Raw genomic sequence first — 17173 nt, 5'->3', positions numbered from 1 at the left:
GAGCTCCTCTGCCTTCTGCAGTGATGATTTTAACAAAAAAGGAGCCTGATAAAATGTAATGTCTGTTGCACTGGGCTGCACAGTGGCAGAGCCCAGAGCAACAGACACTGGGCTGTTGCACAGTGTTTGGGCTGCATAGTGGTGCAGTTGGTAGTTGCCAGTATTGGTGAATTATTCATTATCTGAAAGATTGGAACAATTAAAGTCAATACATCCTAAAAGGGCTGCACAGTGGTGCAGTTGGTAGCACTGTTGCCTTGCAGGAAGAAGGTTCTGGGTTTGCATGTTCTCCCTGCGCATGCGTGGGTTTTTTCCGGGTACTCTGGCTTCCTCCCACAGTCCAAAACCATGACTGTCAGGTTAATTGGCCTCTCCAAATTCTCCCTAGGTGAGAGTGTGAGTGCATGGTTGTTTGTCTTTGTGTTGCACTGCGATGGAACGTTAGGTGGTGATAGCGACCTAGTGGGGTCGCTAGCAGACCCCACTAGGTACAAGGGTGTACAGAAAATGGATGGATGGTCTGTTGCACTGTAGAAAGAAATTAGTTGAAGCAATTTAATTGGTAACAAGTAATTCAATTAAGCTTATCCAACTCAATTTATTAAGTTTGACCAAGTCAGGTCATGTCTCTCCAACTCAATTTATTAAGTTTATCCAACTCAACATGTTATGATCATCTAACTCAGTTCATTATGTTTTTTTTAAAACTGAATTCATTGTGTGTTTAAAATGACAAATTTAAGTCACTCTTAGTCAAATCATTTAGTTTACTTCAAATAAGGAAGGAAACTAATAAATTATTATTTTTTTTTACCAGGGTTTTTTGGTTCAAATAACCTTAATTTGAGAGTAGTTAGACAGGAAAGTGGGTAATGACAGAGAGGGAAGACATGAAGCAAAGGTCTTCAGACTTGATTTGAACTTCACAACGGCCTCATTGAGGACTGAGGTCTCCTTATGTGAGTTGCTCTTAACCTCTGCTCCACCACAACACACTGGTTGGTACAGGATCTGTCCGTAGTGAAGCTTGTGTCATGACATCAGACGTAGAATACAAACTTAATTGTTTCAAGTAAAGTCAAAGTAAAAAGTTCCTTTAAGTTAATTAAGTTGTTAGTAACTTTTAAACTAATTGAACACAAAAAAGTAAGTAGTCATCACTGAACCAAATGAATTAAGTGAGATTAATGTAAATAAGTCCATAAAATGAACTACAGTCAGACACTTTTTAGAGCATCTTGGTTTTCACAATTGTTATGTGTTTATATTGTTTTTTTTATGTATTTTAATGCCTATGTGTCCTATTCAAATCAACTTGATTGATTGATTGATTGATTGATTGATTGATTGATTGATTGATTGATCTGTTCAGAGAACGTCTCTCCACTGTTCAATAGTCCAGTGGCTTTACATCGTAAATTCAACACTTTGCGTTACATTAGCTCAGTTCTCTGCTCTCTGTCCTTAGACTGACCTGACAGTCACCTGGACGTTTGGAGGTCTGTAACTATTGGCTGTGTGGAAAGCGGGTGACCTCTGTGTTCTGTACGCCTCAGCACCGGCTGACCCTGCTGTGTGACTGGAGATGGAAACCGTCCATTTTAAAGGAAATGGACTCATTCTGCCAAAATACAGTGGATAAATGGGCAGCGTGAGAACCGTGTTGAAGTTAAAGAAAAAACTATGTGACCTGATAAGAGACATTTATGCAAATATCAGTGATAGCCGATCAACAAAAACTTTAGTTTTTCCTTATGTTTTTGTTAGAAGTCACTTGCCAATTATATTATTATTCCACCCTGGAAAATAACTACTCATATATTTTTGATGAAGATGACAGCTGTATGTAAACTTCTGACTGGGTTTATATTATATAATAAAGTTGAAGAATTTTGTGTTGCTTTGGACTTGGCCTTTCATCTGCCTAATTAGAAGAAACATCGCCGATTTATTTCACCGGCCCTTTGACCTCGACCTTAATCTCAGGTCCGTTTTCATCGTTAATAGCAGACCGATTCCCTGCGACTCGAATGTGCTGGCGCATTAATCTGACTGGGCAGAAATGCCAGTTTGAGGTCACATTACTCAGTTTTTTTTTCTCTCGCCCTCTTAGCTCAGCCCTAAATTAGCTTAAAGGCTCCGTGGAGCCTTCTGCAAAATGAGAGCATTTGTGCGTTACAGTTTTCAATGAAAGGTTTTTGGAGCATACCCAGTGAGGAGCAGACCTCGTCTTTATTTAGCAGAGATATAAATAGATCGCGGCCTCTGAATTAGCTGCTTCCATCTCAGTCTGGTTGCAGTCTTGTCTTTTTTTTTTTTTTTTGCTTCCACCAAATGTTTGCTGACTCTTTTACTCGCTTTTATTCTGTTAGTCATGCTGATCTCCTGCAGTCTTGACAATTTAACATGAGTCAAATACACATGCTCGGGATAGCAGGAGCTAAGTAGAGCAACTGATAATATGATGCCCATAAGAGGAATGTTGGTCCTCCTATGATCTCCTTGATGAATGGAGAATGTGGAGAAATTGTGCAGCACATTTATGGAGCTGAGGAGATGGGGTGTGTGGGGGAACTTGTGTTTGCAACACACAGACAGCCTCATATTTCTGGAACCAGCATACTTTGTTATGGCTATAGGAGTGCATTAATAATAACAGCATATTGTTGAGATTGGTTTGGGGAGGGGCTGACTGTTTTTCTCTTTTTTTACAGTGACCTGGAAATCAATGTCTAGTTCAAACCAGCTCATCACACCCAAACACACTTAAAAAAAGTTTCTAATTGTTATTATGTAAAATACTCAAGTCTCGAAATATGGAGATGTTGGGAGTCCATCAATTCGGCACAAGATGAGTTTAGTGAACTTGGTTATAACGCCACCCACCTATGGAGAGCTTTGTCCAATATATGTTTTTGAGAAATTAATTGGAGTCTATGGCAGCTATACCAAGGAAGTGAGCTAGAACCACCAAACTTGGTGGGCATTTGGAGAAGCACTAATGGAAGCTACATGGCAAATTTGGTCCATTGATGACTTTCAGAGCCTTTTCAAGTGACCATTTTTTTTCAATCAATGGTAGTCAGTGGCAGCTATAAGAAATATGTTTCCTTTTCAAATTGTTCTTGACTAACGGTCCAAAACACACCCATCCCAGCTCGTCTACCAATGTTCTGAATAATGTTGTCAACCTTCAAACCATACCTGTCATAAACTTGTGAGAAATTGTTTGAATTCTTCAATAATGAAATTGGTGCCCTTAGGAACTCCACAAGTCCTCCCTGTCCTGATCAATACATGTGATCAGAGGTTGTGTCCCAGCTGCATTCCAGCATGATGTGGTGCAGCCTCTTATTAAAAGATCTAATCTAAACCCAACCACTGTAACAAATTTCAGACATAAGAAAAGTCGTCATTCTTGAGTCACCTGATGGTTTTCACTGTACACTGAATTTGTCTTTGAGGAACCTTGAGTTTAAAATGTTCCACATCGATCATACATTTCAAACAAACTGAAGATTCTGTATCCACCATTGTTTCTCAAAGACTCAAACTTTCCATCATGATTACATAACTATAATCATCTTTAGGCATAAGGGATGATTTCATCAAGTACTTAGCTATTTGTTATTCATATTCATTTGTGATAAGACAATGAAATTACTCACAACAGCCAAGCCTGGTGGGAATGTAGGGAACCTCCCAACAAGTTTGATACACATGGGACTTATAGTTTGTGAGCTAATGCTCATCCTGTATTTCATCCTATATCCTCTAATCTTAACCAAGAATTAACCTGGATAAACTTTGTCAAAAATCCCCTTCGTCTGGAGAGCCATGGGGAGGTGTTTGTCGTCCTCAACATGCTACCAGGAGCTTTCTCTTTATCTTCATATTAGCTAACAGGAATAATATTTGTTAATCAGACAAAAAAAAAAAAGTGTAAGTGACTTTTCATTTGGTGTATGTAAACTTCTGGTTTCATCTGTACAAGCTGCAAATTTCTCCAACTGATCCAAAACTTCGGCTCTTGTTCTGAACTGATTGCAACGCTATAAGACAAGACAGGTACGGTTCATGCTGTAGTGTGCACTTTAACATTAGCATGTCTTTTATTAGCCTCATTTACTTTGGAGAATATTTATTATTATATTTTATTAATTTAGTCATAGAAATTATTCTATGAGGCTGTTTGGCCTCATTTGACTGCATCAATGTTTTATCACAGTTAAAGGTTATTAATAACTGTTCAGTTCTAAGCCTGATATCTGAAACCATGTGTTCATATTAGACGTATTTCCTAAACATGCTGCTGAATGTTTTTACTTTTAGTAAGGCCAAGACTTCACTGATACAAAAACAATAACTGTTTGTGACCTGAGTATGTTTTTATTGAATCTTTTTTGTGTTTGTTGGGTTTTTTTTGGGGGGGAGCAGGGGTGTTTCAAAAAATTTTTTTTATGTCAGACAGTTTCAAAATAGAGTGTTTATTTCCCCCCATTTAAATAACAAACGAGTTCATCTCTATCTGTGAGCGATACTGAAAAGCTTGTATTCATCACCGCTTATTTCCTCCAACTCCTCTTATTGCCTTTTCTCTCAACCTACTGCTCTGACATCACTTTTTCATTCTCTTTTTTTTATCTCCACCTTTTATTGTTGCCGTCCTCTCTGATTGGCTGTGTCGGCGGCACTCTCGCTAAGGAGCCAGATGTGTTCCTTTTCTGTGATTTATTCAGATGCAGAGATTGGTGCGGAGAGACTGCGCTGCGGGCGGATCGTACTCAGCTTGAATTCAAATGGTTCAGCACACTTCCTGTTATCAACCCGGATGGAAGTGACTCTTTGTTATATGAATCATATGGGGTATTTTTTTTACCTTTTGTGATTAAAGACGCGGCATTGTCAGTGAAGACAAGATATAATTTTCTACATTTGGATGCAAATGCTAAAAAAGAAAGACTCAAAATTAGCAGCAAATGAGTTACCGCTTAGAAATGAGAGTGCACCAAATTGTAATTTGAGCTCAATGCTAACTTTGCAAGGTTACCATTGACATGCTATCTGTACATTACCAAAACATTGTTTTTTTAGTCAGCAGTGCCTTAAAAAGAGTTAGGAGTTCAGACCTTCTGAATATTACCAAACAGGTAAATATAGAGATATTCTGGTAGTTGAGGAATAAGTGTGGAAGAGTTCAAACTGCATACAGTTAGAGAAAAATCCAATCTTCAATCAATCAATCAAATTTTATTTGTATAGCACATTTCAGCAGCAAGGCATTTCAAAGTGCTTTACATAATTTTAAACAGTGAGAAAGAAAAAGAAAGTAATAAAAAGATAAAAAGAAAAGATAAAATCACAGCCTAACAGGACAAGGCCTCCAGCCTTGCAGCACCAGGCTCCGTCCGCCTGTTTCGCGAAAATTTTGCGCTAGGACTTTCGCTGTCCTACGCGGATTTTGTACATTAATTGGTTACCTGTTAGTCTAGAATTTACAGGGTTAAACAGTGAGAAAGAAAAAGAAAGTAATAAAAAGATAAAAAGAAAAGATAAAATCACAGCCTAACAGGACAAGGCCTCCAGCCTTGCAGCACCAGGCTCCGTCCGCCTGTTTCGCGAAAATTTTGCGCTAGGACTTTCGCTGTCCTACGCGGATTTTGTGCATTAATTGGTTACCTGTTAGTCTAGAATTTACAGGGTTTTATATACGCGCAATGACCCCCAGTCACTCGCAAATACATAGAAGGCATCAATTGCCATAAGCAACTGTAAACAGGTGGGTTTTAAGTTGAGATTTAAAGGCACCCAGTGTTTCAGCTGTTTTACAGTTTTCTGGAAGTTTGTTCCAAATCCGTGGTGCATAGAAACTGAATGCTGCTTCTCCTCGTTTGGTTCTGGTTCTGGGGATGCAGAGCAGACCAGAACCAGAAGATCTGAGGGGTCTAGATGGTTGGTACAGCAATAACAGATCTTTAATGTATTGTGGTGCTAAACCGTTCAGTGATTTATAAACTAACAACAGTATTTTAAAGTCTATTCTTTGAGCTACAGGGAGCCAGTGTAGGGACTTTAGAACTGGTGTTATGTGCTCTATCTTCCTGGTTCTAGTGAGAACGCGAGCAGCAGCGTTCTGGATCAGCTGCAGCTGTTTGATTGATTTATTAGTCAGACCTGTGAAGATGCTGTTGCAGTAATCAATACGGCTAAAGATAAACGCATGGATGAGTTTCTCTAGATCCTGCTGAGACATTAGTCCTCTAATCCTGGAGATGTTCTTCAGGTGATAGAAGGCCGACTTTGTGACTGTCTTTATGTGGCTCTGAAGGTTCAGGTCAGAGTCCATCACTACTCCCAGGTTTCGGGCCTGATCCCTGGTTTTCAGTTGTAATAACTGAAGCTGAGCATTGACTCTAGTTCGCTCCTCTTTAGGTCCAAAGATAATAACTTCAGTTTTGTTTCTGTTCAGCTGGAGAAAGTTTTGGCCCATCCACACATTTATCTGATCTAAGCATCTGTTCAGTGATTGGATGGGTTCAGAGTCACCTGGTGACATCGTGATGTAGAGCTGTGTATCATCCGCATAGTTATGGTAGCTAATCCTATTTCCTGCTATAACCTGAGCCAGCGGGAGCATATAAATATTGAAAAGAAGGGGTCCTAGGATTGAGCCTTGGGGTACCCCACATGTGACCTTTGACCTCTCTGATGAGAAGTTTCCAATTGAAACAAAGAAATTCCTGTTCTTTATGTAAGATTCAAACCAGTTGAGCACTGGACCAGAGAGTCCGACCCAACTCTCCAGTCGATTCAGTAAAATGTCATGGTCAACAGTGTCGAAAGCTGCACTGAGGTCCAACAGAACCAGCACTGTGGTTCTCCCACAGTCTGTGTTTATATGGATGTCATTGAACACTTTTACAAGGGCCGTCTCCGTGCTGTGGTGAGCACGAAAACCAGACTGGAAGGAGTCAAAGCGATTCATTATTGTTAAGAAGTTATTTAATTGTTTAAAAACTGCTTTTTCAATAACTTTGCTGATGAATGGGAGGTTGGAGATCGGCCTGTAATTCTGCAGTAGTGATTTGTCTAGATTGTTCTTTTTTATCAGTGGTTTGATAACTGCTGTTTTCAAAGTCTGGGGGAAAACACCTGAAGACAACGATGTGTTTACTATATGGAGCAGATCATTAGCAACGACAGGCAGGACTTTCTTAAAGAAATGTGTGGGTAGGACATCCAGACAGCAGGAACTGGAGCTTAATTGACTTATAATTTCTTCTAGGGTTTTATAATGAAGTAGTTGAAATTGGGTCATTTTTACTGCTTTTGTTTTGTTTGGGCACAGCATTGGTACTGGCTTTGGAGTGGATGTGCAGATTAATCCTCTGATCTTTTGAATTTTCTCTGAAAAGAAACTGGAGAACTTGTTGCAGGCGGCATTAGATTGAAGTTCAGGTGGCAGCATCACAGGAGGATTTGTGAGCCTGTCAACAGTAGCAAATAAAGCTTGAGCGTTGTTAGTGTTTTTGTTTATGACATCTGCAAAGAAAGCCTCTCTTGCAAGTTTTAGTGTTGTGTGATAGTTACGTAGTCTTTCCTTGTAGATGTCATAATAAACGTGTAGTTGAGTTTTACGCCATTTCCGTTCGGCTCTACGGCAGAGTTGTCTTGCAGACAGAACTGTTTGTGCATTTCTCCATGGAGATTTCTTCCTACCAGACACAACCTTCACTTTAATGGGTGCAATGTAATCAATGATATCTGAAAGTTTGCACTGAAAATCATCTACCAACTTATCTACGTTATTATAGTTTAAGGGCGAGGAAGCAGAGTAGATTTGATTAAATGTTTCTGCTGTGTTTTCTGTGAAAGTACGTTTTGCGATAGTAGCTGTTTGTCCAAGTGGGTTAATGGATAAAGAACATTCAAAGATAACAGCAAAGTGGTCCGACAGGGCGACATCAGTTACAGAGACATTGGAAATATTCACACCCTTACTGATAACCAGGTCCAGTGTGTGTCCATGAGTGTGTGTTGCTTGTTTGACATGTTGTGTTAAACCAAAACTCTCTAATATATCAAATAGCTTTTTTGCCCCTCGGTCTTGGGGGTTGTCAACATGAATGTTGAAATCACCGACAATTATCAAACAATCGTAGTCAATGCATATGAGAGATAGAAGTTCATTGAAGTCCATAAAGAAATTTTCCACATATGTTGGAGTTTTGTATAAGGTTAGTATCAAAGTTCTTTTGTGGCCTTTTACCTCAATTCCAAGATACTCAAAAGACATAAAATGACCCAGAGAGATTTTGCCACAGTTCATGGTATTTGTAAATATTGAAGCCACGCCTCCTCCTTTTTTATGTTTTCTATTCTCACTTAAAAAATTGTATGTAGGAGGCGCTGATTCAATTAGTATGATTGCTTCATTATTGTCATGCAGCCATGTTTCTGTCAGAAATAAAACATCAATATTATGCTCGGTGATGAAATCATTAATTAATAGAGCTTTAGCACAAAGAGATCTGGTGTTTAAAAGAGCCAGTTTAAGTGACTTGGAGGCTGAAAGTTCTTCAGTCTGAGGTTCCTGTATGCAGGGGATCAGTTTGAGGTTTGAATTAAGACCGCTGCTTTTTGTATTTCTGTTTTTTCTAACTTTTCTTCTAGTGATCCGGACAGGTAATGTCCTGCTATGAAATGTCGGGGGGCCAGACACATTCTGGTGGAAGACTGTTGTAAAAATAATATCTGGACCCCGGTCTCAGACCTCAGAAACGCAGAGTGCTGGATCCTCAGGGAGGTCAGAGGCAGGTGGCTTAGATGAAGTGAGGTCTGCTATGTTAGCGCTAAGGAGAGTCGTGCCGAGGCGAACCTGTTGATCTATTCCAGCCTGCTGAGAGGAGAAAGAGTCCGTCCGCCTTCCTTTCTGACCCGTGTCCTCCACCAGCATCTTCAGGCGGCTCAGGTGCAGCCCGACTCTCTTTAGTGATTGACTTCCTGGGAAACTTTGATCTTGATTCTGTTTTTTCTGCTATCTTATTGTGAGGCGTTTAAACCACACAAAATGCATGATGGGAAATTGTACATGTTAGAAACTTTGGTATTCCTGCTCCTTTAGGGCTGGTCTGGAGTATAATGATGTGCTTACTGTCAAATCAACGTGAGATCATAGAAAAGTAAATAAATCCTGAGAATGGTGGAAGCTAGATAGTCAAAGGTTTACTGCCTGTTTTAGTCTTACTTTAATCATTTTTTTCATACTTTTAAGACATGACATTGCAGAATATTACAGTGAAAATTTTCACAAAAGACATAGGGTGAGGTAGTGAGTGGAATGGAGGGGGGGAAAATGTCTGATGTACCTACATTTGTTAGGTACTCTTCTTTTTCTACACTCATCCAGACCTGGAAGACTCTGAAATCCATGTCCAGGTTTTGTAGGAACCAGGTAATTTGTGTGAGTTTCAAATGTTTACATTGGAGGAGGCTGAGAGTTTGAATCTGCTGATTAGGTATCAGCGCCACGGCAAAGTTTGAACATCTTCAGCTGAATCATTGGGAAATCTGGTGAGGAGTTTCAAGCAGCGGAACGCGTGATCAGTTCAACCTAAAGCTGAAGTTACACTGAGCCCAGCGTGTCTTCATGAAACCAGCTGACACACACGTAGAGGCAGAACCAAACGGATCCATGCTGCTGCTGCTGCTGCTGTTTTGTCAGATGTTGAACTGAATACAAATCAACGCAACAGTTGGTTGTTTATGTCCTATAAATAGCTGCAGCCCCAGACTCTGCACCTACAGAAGCATGTCTACAGCTGACATCTACCAGGGCCAAGTTGGAGGAAAAAAAATGTTTCTGGGTTCATGTCTGACTGTGGCTGTCGGCTTTCTTCTTTTGTAAAACACGGTGGACCAGAAGGGTAAAAAATATACAAAAACCAAAAGCCTCAACACGTTATGCTAAAACAGAAGTTAATAATAGCTTCGGTTTTGACATAATACCTTTCATTTCAACATAAATTTTGTTGTAGTGTAAATACTGATGGGACTTTTGTTACGTTGTCAGAGTTTTACAGTTGTGTTGTTACTTGATGTTGTTTTGTATCTTTTTATTCTTGTGTTGTGATGCTGCTTTTGTTGTTGTTGTTGATTTTTTGGTCTTTTACAGTTTTATTACTCATTTTCCCTGTTGTTCTGAAGAGCATCAATGTCAAATTTATCTATAAAACATTTTAAAATCAGGTCTAAAACTGCACCAAAGTGCTGTACAAAAATGATGAAACAATAGAATAAGTTGATGAAAAGAGAAAAAAATAATAATAGTAACTAAAGATGTGCCGATCAGGTTTTTTCCTGCCGATTCCGATCACTCATGAGGGCCGATCACCGATACCGATCACATAATTATTATTTTTTTAATCATAAGCACTACTGGTTACATTATGTGGAAAAAGGAACCATGAATTCACCTTAATTTAGACAAAAACTTGTTTTTAATAACTTTTTCCAAGAAAAAAACAAAACAGGCATTGTGCAAATTGTACTGCTATGGATAATCTTTAACAGACTGTAAACATATGAAGGCTCCGAAGAGGCTAAATAATGCAAAGAGTCAAAATTAAACCTCTCAACATTGCCAAAATATTCAAGTATAAAACTTAACATTCAAAGGCAAAAACAGGTTCCATTACAATAAACAATCCTGAGTTACTGAATGAAAACTTCCTGATAGCATGGCGGCTAGCTGATTACTGCTAGCTCTGATTGGCTGTTTCTGACTGAGCGGAGTAATTATGCAGAACAGGGAGATCGATTATTTTTTCAGAGATTATCTGTCTCATGTTAGGACAGCGAAAGTTTTAATACGTATGTAAAATTTATTTTTTTTAAGTTAGATGCTGCAGCTTTAAGCAGGTTCGGTGTGAGAGTCACTACCAGGTGGAGCAGAAGCGAAGCTCCGTCTGTCAAATATTACTACCTGTAGCGTAGCAGCGGTTCTACAGCGAGAGCAGAACCAGCGTCTTACATTTAAGCTTGAAAACTTAAATCATTTTGCGGGTTATTTGTTTAGCTTTCTGACCGTCATGCTAATCCGGGTGAGTGTTTGTAACTGCTTTACCTGCTATCTGATCGCTCCATATGTCTTTTTTACTGCAGGGAGCCTCGATGTAGCCAAACTCCGTCAAGTATGACATTGTTTTTATGCCATGTTAGATTCGTCATGTTGATGCATTTTGACCTGCTTCACCCCACGTGCTTCAATTTTCCGCGCAACACGCAAACTTCCCCATTCACTCAGTGCGTTATAGTTCCACATCGCTTAGGATTTGTTGCTGCGCGTTTGCGCAGAGTGAAGGAAAGAGGAGACCAGCTGCACAGGCAGGCTGGAAATGAGATGCAGGTGATCGGTTTGTGTGATCGGCAACAAGAGATCGTGATCGGCGATCACCGATCATACCCTTTTTCACGGAAATCGGCCGATTATGATTGGTGGCCGATCGATCGGCACACCTCTCTCCAGTCCAAAATATGAGCACCAGCAGGCATTATATACATTAACTGACAAACTAAACCCTTCAGTCTGCACTGCCATCCTCAATGGCTGGAGTTCAACACACCCGAGTCAAACAACCAGACCAACAGAACTGAAACTCTGACTGCACCGAGGAGCTAACTCAGCCATCGATTCAGACAGAATCATTCCAAAACATCTGATGTGTTTTATATTGCAACAGCAGTTGATGGAGACAGAGAGCCAATCGTTTCTCCTCTATCTTTATTCCCTCAGACCGTGTTCTGTTCTGGTCTGTTCTGTTCCATTCTGGTCCGGTCCGGTTAAACGTAGTGTAAATTTCAGCAAAGGCTTGATTCCAACAGAGCCTGGCATTCATTTAACAACTGTGCATGAACGGTGAGTCTTTCAAAGAGTGGCACCCAGCAGCTAAATGTTCGATGATTGGAAGAGTCAATTCCTTCCAGTTTCATGGCCTAATTTACCTTTTTTTTAGTGTTCCACCTTCAGATCTGCAGTTTGTTGAGGTCGTCAGGATTCCTTGATGCAGAAGAGAAAGGAGAGGAAAAAAAAGAAAAGAAGAAAGGTCAGAATAACAGGGCAACTGCAATATAGATGAAAAATGGTTGCCAGATCAGAAACATTGGATAGATTTAATCTAAAATAGTGTAATGATAAATCCTCAGCATCCTCAGGAAACGCTTGATAAATTATGGTAATGATTTTTATAAATATTTAGTGGGTTTCATATAGTTTAAGACAACTATAGATAAGAAAGTTACAAAAATTAACTCCGCAAAAATGTTCATTCTAAGATTTCTGGCATTTAGCAAATGGAAAAAAAAATTTAAATAGCTCCAATAGACCTAAAACAAAAGACATTTGGTTTGGTTTAACTCCAGACAGTGAAAAGAAAATGTGTATGAGTCTTTTCTGTGTATTTAAAGTTCTGGTTTTAATTAACACTTGCTCATCCTTGTGTTTAATCTGTGCACTCTTTCATTCAGTAATGCATCATAAAGGGTGTCGAGGCAACTGAAAGTTTGTATGTTTTTTTTTAAATGAGGAAAGCTTCACGAATTTGCAAATCATCCTTGCGCAGGGCAACAAATAAAGTCCTGAATCTGTATTCAGAAATGTTGTCAAGACAAAAAACAAAATGAGTCGGATATTGAGTCTAAGTGTGAATCTCAAGTCATTACTGTGTAGCAAAAAAAAAAAAAAAAAAAAAACTCACCAGCTATAATAATAATCAATTTCATTCATGCTAGTGCATTGTTTTGTTTATAAAATTATTAAAAAAAAACTGGACAGGTTGTAATTAATAGGACATCAGATGAAAAACTGTATTAACTTTCTTTGTGAGGAGAATGATTTAAAATCTTACAGAATGAATCGTTACCCTGTGGATTCTTACATTAGACAAAAAGTCTCTAATGGTTTGCATGAAGAAAGCATTTCATCTTTCTTCATGCACAAATGAACTACTGGAATAGTAGTGAAAGACAACATCCTGGCAATAATTGATGTTTCTGTGACTGTAAATTATGAACATTTTCATTATTGAAATGATGAACACTGATGATTTTCTCTCTTGGTTGAGTCAGAAAATTATTACTTTTTTTTTTTAATTCAGTGTTTACTTTTGGCAAACAAACCAAATTGAGGAATGAAATGTTAACAGACTTCTTAATCTGATTCAAAATGTAATTTAGCATGTACCTCTGAGAAGAATATAATTTTTAATAAAATATCTCCTTTGTTCCAAGTATGCGCACTCTTAAACCAACATTGAAATCCCTGTTCAACCTCTGCTTTCTTGTGAAAGTCAACATAGTTCAAAACTGAGTGATACTTAGAGCTTTTCACAAGTTGCACCTGTGATAAAATAAAAATGTGAGGAAAGTAACCACAGCCTGATGCTGCCACCACCATGTTTCACTGTGGGAATGATCTCCTTCCAAACCTTGTTGTTGAAACAAAATAATACTATTAAGTATTGTAATAGTTTCATTTCATCAAATTATAAAACTTTCTCCCTTAAGGTGATAGTTTTGATCCAGATTTTAATATTTTCTGATAAAAAAAAAAAAAGGTCATTTACCGTGTCAGCATGATGCTGCCAGCACAGTGTTTTAAAGGGGCAGAATTACATAAAAATGTTTTTTTGGACTTTTTATTCCATCAATAAAAACATCTGCTGAGGTCATTACATGAGCTACTTCTCAGTGAATCGCTGGTTAAAACATTGGTAAAGGTTTAAAGGGTTAATAGAGGAGAGATGTAATGATTTCCTGAAGGCGGAGTTTCAGAAAGAGCAGGAGCTTCTTAAAGAGACAGAAGCCCATTTTTAAGAACTCAAAGTGTCTTTCATGTCGACCAGTTGACTAATTCAGTGTTGTTTTAATACAGACCTTCTTTGCTGTGTTTTAAACAATTCCAACAGCGAAGTCCACCATGTGCATAGTACTGAAAATACTGGATTGTCAAAGTATTCCCACAGAGAAAAATTAGAACTAAAGTACTTCAAGGTATTTTTTTTTCTTTTATGTAGGACCATATGTTCCACACATGTGAAGCTAAAAGTGTTACAAAGTGCTAGTTATGTACCATTTATGCACAAAAACAGATTCATACATGTACATCTGGATACGTTTGGAAGCAATCGAGTCTCAGCTAGAGAAGTTAAACTCGGCTGCGGTGTTCCACTGAAGCCTAAAACTCCAGTCTGTGTTCTCACTGCACTCCCTGCCTGTGACGGGGGGCTAAGCACATCTTGTAAACAGAAGCACCTGTACGCTGACATTACATGCAAAAATATCCGATTCGAGCCGCTGGTGTAAATCTGAGCAGGGTTCCCATTTTTCTCTGTCATCCCCTCTTTCTTCCCCCTTCCGGTTCCTGCCTCTTACTGTCAGACCAGCGCTACCCTATTTTAGGCTTCAGAGCCCCTATGTCTCATCCCACAGGCTGTTAGAGCACATATGGTGCTACAGAAACACGGCTCAGGGCAACATTATCAATTCATTGCTTTGTTTCCGAGGCTTTTCTTTTCAACACATGGCTCCCGTTTTTTCTTTTTTTAAGGCTCATGTTTATGAGAACAAATACAGGAGGCTCGATTATTAAAACTGCCACCTTGACGTAGAGCAAAGTCCTACAGAGTCTGAGGTAATGTAATATATTACTGTCAAACAGACAGCGCACCTGTCAACTTCCTGTCATGTGCCAGCGGATGACACACAGACGTAATTGTTAAACAGTTAACAGCAGGTCTGCTCCATGGGTTTGTCAACCGGTTGCCTTCCATTGTGGCGGAAACACGGAGAACAGCTTTAACACAAAACGACGGCAGCTCTGGGAGGCCTCGCACTATGTGACTCATGTTATGTTCAGAAGAGCTGGCTCACAAACGTCCCCCGAGCAGAGGGCTGAGAGAAGGCTAAGGCTGTTAGCGGAGCATTAGCCGCAGTCATTTGCATTCTGATGGTTCCACTGTGGCTCAAAGTCAAATGTTGTTTTCTCAAAATGTCCTGAATACGGCGGTTGGTAAGGGTCTGTGTGGAGAGAGTCTTACAAACTCGTTCACAAACTTTTTGTTGTATCTTTGTGGTGACAATACAACCACAAACTTCAAACTACAGAGTTACACTGTCAAATGTTAACAGCAAGAGAACAAATGGGTACTCGTTTTTCAGAATCATATTTTGTCTGTCTTGAAACTCACAGTTTCAAACTAAGTAATTTAATGAGCAAGCTAAATATCTAGTTCACCAAATTTATATGTAGTTTCAATTTAAATATTTACGTAAAAGCTAAATGTTTAGCTAGTGTTGAGAACGAGAGTCTCAATCGATGAATCATAATTTGTATTGACACACGGAGCATAAAATCAGCCAAGAAAAGCATTCAGACTTTACTTATTTTATTAACTTTCAGCGCTGAAAGGAGACACTTTACCATTACATCCGAGAAGAGTTTCTAAAAAAAGTCTGTGCAGCGTCTGAGGAGAAAGAGGAGGGTAGCTGATTATATGAACTGAAGACACTCCCTGAAATCACACCATGACTCTGTGGTCTGATAAGTTTCTGTTTCCTGTGAGAAATTGACCTTGGTGTCTAACAGAATCAAAAATGTAACTCTTTACTATGGGCCCTTTGTCTAACAGCGTGTGACTCTTTCTCGGCCTTGGTAAAGCATCTCAACACATAATAGTAATCATAATGATTTAACTAATTTACTAATCTCAACACTAGCCAGTTAAATATTTAGCTCTGGACTAAATATTTAGTTCTGACCTAGCTAAATATATACAGGTCTAGAAATATTTACTTGTCCACCCATTTAACTCCAAGCTATGTTTATCTCTAAACTAATTAAATAAGCATAAGAGTTAGTTCTGAGCTATAAATATGTGGCTAGCTAAATACTTAGTTTACAAAGTAAAAAGGTTTCTATTTCAGAGCTAAATGTTTAGCTAACATGCAAATTCACTTTCAATAAGCAGAAGTGGAGTATCAAAATAAAAGCTGGGTGTTTGGAACTTTTATGTAAATGCCTTATTTTCTATAAATCTGCTGCTGAGAATGTCATCATTTAATGTCCCTGTGGGACCAATAAAGTATTTTTTAAATTTAATTATGCACAGCAATGCATAAATAAAAATAAAACCTCTAGATGAACAGCATACAGTCATAAATATAATTCCATTTTCTTTCCAGTGGTTACATAGCACACACAGAAAGTAATAAACCAGAATCCAGTTGAAAAATATTTAACTACGTGTCGTTCAGTGTTCAGTCGTCGTGGAAAAACACCAGCAGGCGAAGAAAATCCCTCCCTGAAAAACATTAAATGATAAATCTGATGCAAAAACGGAGAGCAATGATGTTAGACCCTCAGATAGGTTTCCATAGGGATTACTCAGAGGGTAATCTGAAAACCCATCAGCTCAGCAGCTTGGGAAAAATAGAGAACTTTTCTTTAAGGCTATTTTTCCTTCAAGACCTTTTTTAAACGACTCTGAATGTGCAGTCACGTCTGGCAGAACCTGTTAGGTGTCTTAAATTAATGTGCAAATGCCCAAATGACTAAAAGTCGTTAACAGATTCATGGTGTTAGAAATGTCACACACTTTTCAGAACGGAGGAAGACTGATATTCCTTAAAGGGTAAATGCCTTTCCCTTTAAATAATGTAGAATTTTATCATCTATACCCTAACTCAGTATAATGATTAATGAGGATGAATAAAGACATTTAAAATGGCCTTAAAATAGGAAATTAAATAACACATAAACAGGAGCATGAGAAGAATGAAGAAGCTTAATCTGCTTCATCGATTGGTTTTAATGTGTTAAAGTGGGATTACGTTTAGTAGACATCAGTAGTAAATGTCTTACCTGCAGTTTACAACAATCCGAATGTTCAGATTCTGGAAGATATTAGTCAATACTTAGACTTACTTTATTGTCCTGCAGTGATTAACCGTGTTACAATGCTACAAACAACACATTTGGTTTGTTCTGTGTTATTTATTTCCTCCTGCTGTACCATGTGTATCATTACATGCCCATTTACACAAAATCCTTGAATTTAGAATGTCCAGAGTACAACTAATAATCAGATATTATACTGAAATTCAAACTTACTGTAGT

The sequence above is a fragment of the Poecilia mexicana genome, unplaced genomic scaffold (genome assembly GCF_051168715.1).
Source record: "Poecilia mexicana isolate PSO_F unplaced genomic scaffold, ASM5116871v1 scaffold_10, whole genome shotgun sequence".
Taxonomy (NCBI): domain Eukaryota; kingdom Metazoa; phylum Chordata; class Actinopteri; order Cyprinodontiformes; family Poeciliidae; genus Poecilia; species Poecilia mexicana.
This window is presented reverse-complemented; position numbering follows the sequence as displayed.